At 33.3% G+C, this 12268-nt stretch overlaps 2 long non-coding RNA genes across 2 annotated transcripts in view; one reads left to right on the forward strand and one right to left on the reverse strand.

Moving 5' to 3' along the window:
* The window catches only part of LOC127848730 (uncharacterized), a 68563-nt gene that overhangs the window by 50811 nt on the left and 5484 nt on the right, over positions 1–12268 (forward strand). The window lies entirely within an intron of this gene.
* Positions 9972–11940, reverse strand: LOC127848728 (uncharacterized). Its single transcript, XR_008034662.1, has 3 exons — positions 11790–11940; positions 11096–11217; positions 9972–10370 (listed from the first exon to the last, which is right to left on the reverse strand). It is a non-coding gene; the product is annotated as an uncharacterized LOC127848728 (long non-coding RNA).

Consider the following 12268-nt stretch of genomic DNA (forward strand, 5'->3'; position numbering starts at 1 on the left):
GTAAAATATTTTTTAAAGCATCGAAACAATCCAAAAGTATTTGGGATTGTGTGTTTGTCATGCATAATTTTAACTTTCATATGAATAAAATAACTCATTGCGACAGGATTACGGTTTCGTAAATCTTGTTTTTGGTCAGAATGGTTAGCATTCGATGCAAATGTTATTAAAATATAGTGTGGTATTTAATAAATTTTGAGAAATGTAAGGGAGAACACAAAATGAAAGCTCATATCGTTGTAACTTTATTGTTTAGAGCATTGATTTATAGTTAAAATTGAGGTAGGCGTGTCTTTAATACTAAATTAATTTTTGTATGACTCCTTCGATCTTGTATACTATGAAATACATATTTCCTGAAACATTATTTCATTTAAACTCGGATGTGATATTTTATTTAACAGTAAAATATTTTTAAAGCATCAAAGATTTTTCGTGTTTTTTTTGTCATGCATAATAATATTTTCCATGGGAATAAAAGATTTTTCGATAGTTTTTTTTTTGTCATGCATAATTGTATTTTCCATGGGAATAAAATATTTTTCGATTGTTTTTTTTTGTCATGCATAATTGTACTTTCCATGGGAATAAAATAACTCGCTGCAACAGGATTATGGTTTCATAAATCGTGTTTTGGGTCAGAATGGTTAGCATTCGATACAAATGTTTTTTAATGTCTCTTTCTGCTCTTGTATGGTATGAAATACATATCTCGTGAAACATAATTTCATTTAAACTGTAGATTTTAATGGTGACAAGTCGGATGTGTTATTTCATTTAACAGTAAAATATTTTTAGCTCCTCTGGATTGAGGCCAGCGGGGCTTATGTCATGGTCCTGTGTCCGTCGTGCGTGCGTCCGTGCGTGTGTTAACTTTTTCTTTTAACATCTTCTTCTCCCAAACTACAAGTCCAATTCTGATAAAACTTCTCACAAATGTTCATGGGGTGAATCTCTTTCAAATGTGTTCAAATTATGCCCCTGGGGTCAAATTTGACTCCGCCCTTGGGGTCAATAAATTGACCATATGCTTATATAAAGCCTATTTTGTGCAAACTTTAAAAATCTTCTTGTCCATAACCATTGGGCCTAGTGCTACCACATTTGGTATGTAGTGACATTTAATAGTTCTATACTTTGTTTGTTCAAATTATGTCACTGGGGTCAAATTTGACCCTGCCCCGGGGTCACAAAAATGAACATACGCTTAAATAAGGCCTATTTTGTGCAAAATTTAAAAATCTTTGTTCAAATTAAGCCCATGGGATTTAATTTGACCGTTCCCCAGGGGTCACAAAATTGAACATATGCTTATATTGGGCCTATTTTGTGCAAACTTTAAAAATCTACTTGTCCATAACCATTGGGTCCATTTCTACCAAATTTGGTATGTATTAAAATCTTAAAGTTCTCTACAAAGTTTATTTCAAATTATGCCCCTGGGGTCAAATTTGACCCTGCCCCGGGGTCACAAAAATGAACATATGCTTAAATAAGGCCTATTTTGTGCAAACTTTAAAAATCTTCTTGTTCATAATTATAGAGCCTAGGGCTACTAAATGTGGTATGTAGTGACACCTAATAGTCCTCTACCAAATTTGTTCAAATTATTCCCCTGGGCTCAAATTTGACCCTGCCCCGGGGGTAACAAAATTGAACATATGCTTATATAAAGCCTCTTTTGTGCAAACTTTAAAAATCTTCCTGTCCATAACAATTGGGCATAGGGCTACCAAATTTTGTATGTAGTGACATCTTATAGTTCTTTAACAAGTTTGTTCAAATTATGCCCCTGGGGCCCAATTTATCCCTTGAAGGCTCCCATTAAAAAGTTGTTCAAGAAAATTTGATTCGTCAAAAAACATGGCCACAGGAAGTTGTTGAACTTTGCATGTTTATGCGTTTTTGCTTTTTATTCATTATGGAATGAATAAACTTTTTTCTTCTCAAACTAAAAGTTTATCAAAAAAACACTTGGAATAACTTTTTAATTATAAGAGATAAATCCATACATGTCGAGCGTGAAAGGTAGACCAACATGTTAACTATCCATAAATGTTAACCCTTTACCAAAAGACACTATGCATGGCCCAATTACCAACCCTGGGGGGCCCCACCCACATAGACCATACCCACGCAAAATTTTGTTTGAACATAACTTATTCATTTATTCACCAATTGACTTCAAATTAATACTGAACATCTCATGGTCAAGATGACGAGTTAATTCGGCATAAGCAAAATCTAAGCCAGTTTGGTTGTCAAGGTCCCAATCTATTTCAGCATTATTAAAACCCAAGCCATTTTGGATGTTAAGACCCCAAGCTATTTCAGCATAATTTAAATCCGAGCCAGATTTGCGGTAAAGACCCAAAGCTATTGCAGCATAACTTAAATCCAAGCCAAATTGGCGGCCGAGACCCAAAGCTATTTAAGCATAATTTAAGTTCAAGCCAGTTTGGTGTTCAAGATCCCAAGCTATTTCAGTATTATTAAAACCCAAGCCATTTTTGCGGTCAAGACCCAAGGCTATTTCAGCATAATTAAATTCTAAATAAATATAAAGAAGTGAAACTCCAGCTGCTGGAGTAGTATTGAATTATTATTATAAACAATTAGTAGGTCCTTTATTTAAGGCAAGTGACCGATAGCCCAAACAGTACAAAACAGCACAATACAGCACAATACAAAACAACATAAACACAAATAAGAATAAATCTAAGCCATTTTTATGGTCCAGACCTCAAGATATTTCAGGCTTATTACAATCCAAGCCAGTTTGGTGGTCAAGATCCTGAGCTATATAAGCATATTTAAATCCAAGCCAGATTGGCGGTCAAGACCCCAAGCTATTTCAGCACAATTAAAATCCAAGCCACTTTGGTGGTCAAGATCCCACTCTATTTCGGCATTATTAAAACCCAAGCTATTTTAGATATCAAGACCCCAAGTTATTTCGGAATAATACAAATCCAAGTCAAGACCCTAAGCTATTTCACCATAAATAAAATCCAAGCCAGATTGGCGGCCAAGACCCTAAGCTATTTCAGCATAATCTAAATCCAAGCCAATTTGGTGTTCAAGATCCCAAGCTGTTTAAGTTTTATTAAAACCAAATCCATTTTTGCGGTCAAGATCCCAAGCTATTTCAGCATAATTAAGTTCTAACCATTTTTAAGGTCAAGACCTCAAGATATTTCAGGCTTATTAAAATCCAAGCCAGTTTGGTGGTCAAGATCCTGAGCTATTTAAGCCTAATAAAACCCAAGCCAGAATGGCGGTCAAGACCCCAAGCTATTCAAGCACAATGAAAATCAAAGCCACTTTGGTGGTAAAGATCCAAATCTATTTCAGCATTATTAAAACCCAAGCTATTTTGATGTCAAGACACCAAGTTATTTCTGCATAATTAAAATCCAAGAAAGATTGGCGGTCAAGACCCTAAGCTATATCACCATAACTAAAATCCAAGCCAGATTGGTGGCCAAGACCTAAGCTATTTCAACATAATATAAATCCAAGCCAGTTTGGTGGTCAAGATCCCAAGCTATTTTAGTATTATTAAAGCCCAAGCCATTTTTGTGTTTAAGACCCCAGGCTTTTTCAGCATTATTCAAACTAAGCCATTTTTGTGGTCAAGACCCCAAGGTATTTCAGGCTTATTGAAATCCAAGCCATTTTGATGGCAAGATTCTGAGCTATTTTAGCATTGTTAAATCCAAGCCAGATTGGCGGTCAAGAGTTGAAGACCCCGAGCCAGTTCAGTGGTCAAGATCAAGAGCTATTTCAGCGAATTCAAACCAGATTGGCGGTGAAGACTCGAGCGATTTTAGCATAATTGAAATCCAAGCCAGTTTGATGGTCAAGATCATGAGAAATTTCGGCACATATAAAAAAATCCAAGCCAGATTGGCAGTCAATACCCCAAGCTATTTCAGCATAATTTAAAGCCATGCCAGTTCAGTTTGGTGGTCAAGATCCCAAGCTATTTTGACATTATTAAAACCTAAGCCATTTTGGATGCCAAAACCCCAGCTACTCTGGCATAATTAAAATCCAAGCCATATTGGCAGTCAAGTCCCCGAGCTATTTCAGCATAATTAAAATCCCTGCCAGATTGGTGGCCACGACCGCAAGCTATTTCAGCATAATTTAAATCCAAGCCATTTTTGCGGTCAAGACCCCAATTTCAGCATTTTCAAAATACATGCCAGTTTGGTGATCAAGATCCCAAGCTCATTTTTTTCGTACCCAAAGTTTTGTTGGCATACATTTTTCGTACCAAAAATTTTCGTATCCACATTTTGTTTTCGTACTCATATTTTTATTTTAGTTTTACCAAATGATTTTTTCTCACCGAAATTTTTTTTGGCATAATTGTTTCGTACCGAAAATGTTCGTACCCACATTTTTTTCGTCACCAAAATATTCGTTCCCACATTTTTCTTACCCAAAATGTTCGTGCCCACATTGTTTATCCCTCACTCATTCCATCCCGCGAAACCCTTAAGGTGTCGCAACTCTAGTAAGTATTGATACGAAGTATATATACCCACTTTTTATATTGTGTTAATTAAAGATAGATATTATAAAAAATAAGTATGTCCGACAAATATGTCGTTCTCCCATGTAAGCGGTTTTGTCAGCTAAGAACGTTTGTTTAAACTGCTTAGTTTTCAGTTCATATAAATATATTGATTATTTATTTGCATACATACATAACAAAACCCTTGTCGGTTTGTTTTCTTATATGCCAATTAAATTCCACCGATGCTTAGACATTTATCATGAGAAACACAAAACAAAATCTGACAATTTTGGTTCTCTTTTAATAGTATCATCTTTCACACATTATATTGGCATTCGATTGACCGCTGTTTAAAATATGGGAAAATCGATTTTAGTAACCTCTCTCGACGAAAATGTATAGTTGTGCTATAGTAATTGCAATATTTTCTACATTAAGATAAACATTTACTTCTTTCATTGCTAACCAGTGAGTCTCCAAGTATTATCCAATTAAGTTTAAATATGATATAATTTTTGAGAACATTTCTCTTTTACATGCAGTAAAGCACTTAAAGTTAGATCATAACCCACTTACGTCTCTTGCAGTCAATGAATGCGCCTGGAGTACTACAGCGTCGTGTTGTCTAAGTCCTGTCGAACTGGTTAAATTAGAAGAAGGGCAGAAGAAGCAGTTTTGTAAAGCGCTAACTAAACCGCTGAAGCAGGTAGTCCAGGATAGAAATGCTGTTGCTTGTCTGTCTGCTCTTTTACTTTTGAATCAAGATGCAGATACATGTTATAATTTATGATGTATAGGTTCTAAATGATCAATATTTTTTTGTCCCCCAGTCTATACTATATTATTGTTTTTGCCCTGTCTGTTTTTTGGTTTGTTTGCGTCAAACTTAAGCATTGGCAATAACTTTTGCAGTATTGAAGATAACAACTTGATATTTGGCATGCATGTGTATCTCATCGAGCTGCACATTTTGAGTGGTGAAAGGTCAAGATCAAAGGTAAACTATATGGGGGAGACATAGTGTTTCCCAAACGCATCTTGTTTAAACATGATGTTGTCCTGAGATTCAGTATAATAGCTTGTTCACTTAACATTCTTTAAAAACATGTTTGCAAAGTTATAAAATGATAGCAAAAGAAAAAAAGCTGGATGGACAATCTATGGATTAAACATATGGTTAAGGAATGATGATGATGATGATGATGATGATGATGATGATGATGATGATGATGATGATGATGATGATGATGATGATGATGATGTGGATGATGAGGATGATGAGGATGGTGATGATGGTGATGATGATGATGATGATGATGATGATGATGATGATGATGATGATGATGATGATGATGATGATGATGATGATGATGATGATGATGATGATGATGATGATGGTGATGATGATGATGATGATGATGATGATGATGATGATGATGATGATGATGATGATCATGATGATGATGATCATGATGATGATGATGATGATGATGATGATGATGATGATGATGATGATGATGATGATGATGATGATGATGATTATGATGATGATGATAATGATACTTTTGACCCTCTATTGTTTTGAAAAAAACATTAACTTGCCATCTTCCATCAGAAGTCCCACATAAAAACTACACTCAATTCACGGTACATTATACACATAAATTCGAATCAATATTATCATGGATTCTGTTTAAACAAAATTAATAATTCGCGATACTTTTATTTTATGTTTTTTATTTGTAAATACATGACGATTTGGGTCACGCTACATAAACATACAATTTCACTCGTGAGTCTTCTGGTTCAGGACTCTTGTTTGCTTGTTTCTTGAGTTTTCAACAATTGTATTAAAAACGTTTGTTTATAAGCAGTTCAGTATTAAAATGTAATATATATATATATATATATATATATATATATATATATATATATATATATATATATATATATATATATATATATATATATATATATATATATATATATATACATATATATATTAACATTAGTATGGAATAACAATAGTATTTCATTCTTATGACAGTACCATAATGCAAAGCATTTGGTCACGAATTCACACAAAAAAATGTGACGTAATAGCCTAAAGCTAGTTAACAGTTAACAGAGAAAAGAATTTTACAATTTTATGGTGTGGCCCGGCCTAATTACAAGTTATGTATTAATTTACGCAGCCATCTCCCCCATGTTGTCAATTTCTTAGACCAAAATGTCATGTATTAATAAAACTCTTTCCTTAATAGGCTGGACTTTTCCTTATATTACATACTAGCGTCTAGTGTTAAATGGGTTTATAAACCTCCACTTTTTGCATTAAAATGGAGTACACTCTATACAAGCAGGGATGTAGTTTCATAATTTCAAATTATCAAGGGCGAAGCCCGTTAACGGTTTCGCTAGTATCTTGTTGACTATAATATTACTGGACTTTGGTAAGTATTTGTGTAAAGATTCAAGGAGCAAAATAAATATCAATTAAAACTTTGTCTATGTGTTAACGTAATTGTTCAGACCGAATAACGCTACAAAAAGTTCAAGCGTCGTTTCAAATCATATAATCATTTATATCCTATAAAACCATCCTGTAAAGTTCGCAAAGCTTTCATTTCACGATGATGGTATGTTACAATCTTTTAAACAACATACGCCATGTGCCTATTTTTATTTACTCATTTAGTTTAATAGTAGGATTGGGTCCAAATCGGATTTTGTTATTAATGATGTTGTAAATAGTTTTATAGATGATGTTGATTATGATCCAGATATGTACTCTGTTAGGGCCTCCGTTGATAGATCTCACAACAATCACGGAATAAAATTGCTTGATCTATGTAAATCCTCTAATTATCGTGTTGTCAATGGAAGAATAGGAGATACGAGTCAGTTAACTTACTTCTCTCACAATGGTTTATCCACAATTGATTATTTGATTTGCCATGAACGAAATTTTGTACTTATTAAAGAGTCTGTGGTGCACGTTTTTAATGAATTCAGTGACCATGCACCGTTATCGTTTTCATTATATTGTAACAACAAAACAGTTGATCAATTGTCATACACTGAAACGAAGTTTAAATGGGATGATTCATTGCGTAACCAATTTAGATTGGGTATTATAAGCAACCTACCTATGTTTAACAAAATTGTAGAAGATTTAGATTGTTCAAGTTGTGACTCTATAAATAGTGCGTTAAATAAATTTACTGATGTTATACGTAATGTTGCTGATCCTTTATTTTCGAAAGAATATGTAATAACAAATACACCCAAATTTGAACAGTGTAGCGCTGTTAGACATGCCAATTGATTTGATGTTGAATGTAAAACAGCACACGGTCGCTATGTTTCTCTTTTAAAACAATTTAATTGTAATAAGTCGGAAGAAAATAGACTCCAATTGTTGCAATATAAAAACGAATACTAACGAATTATCAATAGAAAGAAAAAAACTACTTAAGGAATAAGGCCAATGAGATGGAAAGCTTAAAACATCGTAGACCTAAAGAATTTTGGAAATATTTTTAATCAAATAATCGAACTAAAAACGAAAATATTCTTTTGGAAGACTTTCAAAACTTTTTCTCTGATATAAGTCATGGTTTGTTTGATTGTGTAAATGATGATGCTGAACAATTTTGCGGTACTCATAATTTTAATTTGCCGAATTCGCGTTTCCCCGAACTAGATCAGCCATTTACCGTTGAGGAGATTAAATTGTCTGTAAAACGATTGAAGCGCAACAAAGCATATGGGAGTGATTATATTTTGAACGAATATTTAATTGAATGTATTGACATTTTAGCATTGCATATATGTGATTTGTTTAATGCTGTGTTGAACTCGGGTCATTTTCAAATGAAATGGACGGAAGGTATTATAATCCCTTTACATAAGAAAGGCGATAAATCTGATGTAAACAATTATAGAAGGATTACTCTTCTAAGTTGTTTATCTAAGATATTTACATCAGTTGTTAACACTAGATTAGAAAATTTTTGTAGTGACTTTAATATAATTTCGGACGCCCAATTCGGATTCCGAAAAGGGCGCTCAACAATTGACGCTATATACATCCTAATGTTATTAGTTCAAAAATATTTTAATGAAAATAAAAGACTTTATGTTATATATGTTGATATGATGAAATGCTTTGATACTGTTTATCGTAATGCATTGTGGCTTAAAATATACAAAGCCGGCATAGAAGGTAAATTACTTAGAATAATAAAAAATATGTATGAAAATGTTAAGTCATGTGTTAAGCATTGTGCTTCATACTCTGAATAGTTTAACTATGCTGTAGGATTACGGAAAGGGGAAGTTATGTCCCCTTTGTTGTTTTCCCTTTTTGTAGAAGACTTAGAATTACTTTTACAGAGTGATCCCTCTTTCGGTCTAAGTATTGATGACATTGTATTTATATTGTTGCTTTTCGCAGATGATATGGCCATAATCGGTAAATCGCCCGGGGAAGTACAGAAACACTTGGATCTTTTATCAAATTACTGTAAATGCTGGGGATTAAAGGTTAACACTGATAAAACTAAAATAATGGTGTTTCGCAAGCGGGGTAATCTATTACCATCTGAAACGAGTTTTAAATGTTTAGCAAAATGTATGTAATGCTGTAGTGTACGGCGAATTAGGAAGATACCCACTATTTATTCGTAGATATGTTAGGATGGTTAAATACTGGTTTAAACTTATTCAAATAAAAATAACATAATTTTAAAATCAATTTATAGTCAAGCTCTAAATGATTGCCAAAATGGTCGTTCCAATTGGGTATCTTATATAAAAAAATTGTTAGACATCTACGGTTTGTCATACGTGTTTCATAATCCAAGCTCTGTTGATGTTAAAATATTTATACCACATTTTAAAAATGTTGTTATTGATACCTATAAACAAGAGTGGTTCCGATCTGTTGAAAATAGCTGTGTTTAAGATATGTACCGTGTATTTAAGCCTATGTTTGTTCACGAAAACTATTTAGATTTACTACCTAAATCACTAAGACACTACGTCACAAAGCTTCGAACTTCGAGCCTGCCACTTAGAATTCAAACTGGAAGATATGCTGGTCAAAATATACCTCGAAACGAACGTTATTGCCTTTGTTGTAACGAATTAGATGTCGAAGATGAGTTTCATTTTGTTTGTAAATGCCCTTTGTACATTAATATTAGAAGAAATTACCTTAAGAAATGTAACTATGTTAGGCCTTCTGTTTATAAATTCCACCAATTGTTGAATACAACGAATACATTTGAACTAATTAAATTAGCAAAATTTGTAAAAGATGCTATGATTTTAAGAAATAATATTTCTAATGTTGTTACCTAACTTCAAAAGTTATCCTCCATATTTAAAAGAAGTAGTTTACCTTGAATTTTCATAACCGTATACGATGCTGCTTACGTTTACATTTTCACTATGTTTATTTCTGTGATATATTTGATTGTGAAATTTATAGTGTTTAGACGATGTGCACTGTGCAAGTCTGAATAAATATGTCTTGTCTTGTCTTGTCTATTTACTCATTTAGTGAATCTACCAATTGCCTCCCGCTTGCTTGCCATTGATCTTTGCTCTCTTGTATTATCCGCAGCTGCAGGGTGTGGATGAGGGGCTATTGTAGAGGCATCAGCTCTGGATCAGCTGGATCAACAATGAAATTAGTAACAAGTGGGTTTCCTTGTTGATATCAATGTACTTAGTGCACATTCTTGGATGCTATCATGGAGTGAACCTGTTTACCTATTCTTTCTTTGCTTTGACCGGCACCACTGTCCAATTGTTGGCATGCACAAGCACAACTCTGAAATAGCATATTAGCAGTGGTTTTGATATATTAAAGAAAAGGAGTCAAATGACCCGTGATTGAAAATGTCACTGTTTTCAGGGGTCAAAATACAGAAAAACACAGTTATTTTGTTTGTGCAAACTAGATAATTTTTCTTCAAAATACTTGTCAGATAAAGGGCAGATACATTTAAGTCAGAATATATCATTTAGCCTTCCTGTAACATTTGCATTAAAATGATGTGATGCTGCATCAAAATGATGCACAGCATATAATTAGCCAGAGTCCAAAGTAAAAAAATTCAAAAATGCTTGCAGAAAGCATGATTCTGTGTCAATTGAAATCTCTGTACAAGCATTTTTGTAATTTGGGAATGTACACTAAAACTAATAATAACAATAATGTATTAAAAATGCCATTTCAATACGTATTTCATTCATATAATGCAAATCAGTTAACCGACCAACACGTGTATGGGTTAAATGGTTTACCAGTACTAAGTGATCATACTTGGGTCAGTAACTGACAATAACTGTCCTACTAGAGGATAAAGGAGACTCGCTTCTGCTAATTTCATAACCAAACACCCGATTTCCTCTTTTTCATAACAATACATAGTTTAACCTTAAGTAAAACATGAAAAATTAAATAAATAACCAATGAAGCACGTCAAATCGTCTTTAAATATAAATTAGTTACTTTATCAATTGAAATCTAGTTACACAATGCAGTTTCCATACTCCAAGTCAGATGTGATCTCTCCAGTTCCTGATACCTGACCAGGTATGTTTCTTCCTTCCGACACAGAAGACAGGCGGCTGATGACTGTTCGTAGGTTCAGAGCTTGCTGGTCTAACACATTCTGGACAGTAAATATTGCACAGTTTAGTCAGCATGCCTTTCCAAAGAGCTTCAAAAATAAGGCTTAGCTTTATTTACCGACAGTATATCAAATCGGTTCAATATTAAATTTCAGAAAAACCAATATTTATTTTAAATTGAGATAAAAAAAAATACACTGGATAACAATATATCATTGCATAATATAATAAACAATCAATAAACATGTATACAAGTTTCATTCATGACATATTAAAGGAATTAAAACATGTATACTTTAACTCAGAATAATGCATAATTAATGTTCGATATAACTGAATATATATAGGAGAAGTTAATCATTTATTATTAATTTCATGGTTCATTTGTCTCATGATAGATCGATTTTTACAACAATTTCTGGAAAATGTACGAATTTTATGAGGCAAGCAAGCTTATAATAAAAGCGCACAAGGCACACATAATACTATCAATACTTCTTAAGATACGTTGCAGAACAAAATCTCTATGTCATAAAACAAAATTCATATCGAAACGTTTGCTTGGTAAACTCGCAAATCTTGCAAAGATTAGAGTAAGAAATGTATAACTTACAGCCCGATTAGTATATTAGCCACACCTCTTTCTTTGTCTGTTCAAAAGATGCTTTTAAAGATCTTCCAACGTTCAGTCGTATCGCCACGATTGATCAATTTCAAATGAAATTGCTTGTCTCTATCCTGTGTTGCTTTTTTCTGCTCTTTCGGTTTCGATTTTGGTCCAGGCATTGTTTGTAAACAAACACGCGGATGTGCGCAGCGCGCATGCGGTTATTTCACGATTGTATATGAGTTTGAATTATGTGGTTATAAATAAATCATTTCGCGTTTGCAACGCTTCATAATTTTCAGGTTTGAACAAAAATCGTCAAAAGATACATTTAATTGATATGTTCGAGATTTGTAAATGTGCAGTATTACTGTTTCCTCGCGACAAAAACATCACTACAACGAAAATTTGCAAGTCTAAAATATTATTTTCATTTTGTCAATTTACCAATCTGTGAAGAGGTCCCTTTAAGCTCACTTCTTGTT

Source organism: Dreissena polymorpha, chromosome 10 (assembly GCF_020536995.1).
Source record: "Dreissena polymorpha isolate Duluth1 chromosome 10, UMN_Dpol_1.0, whole genome shotgun sequence".
Classification (NCBI taxonomy): domain Eukaryota; kingdom Metazoa; phylum Mollusca; class Bivalvia; order Myida; family Dreissenidae; genus Dreissena; species Dreissena polymorpha.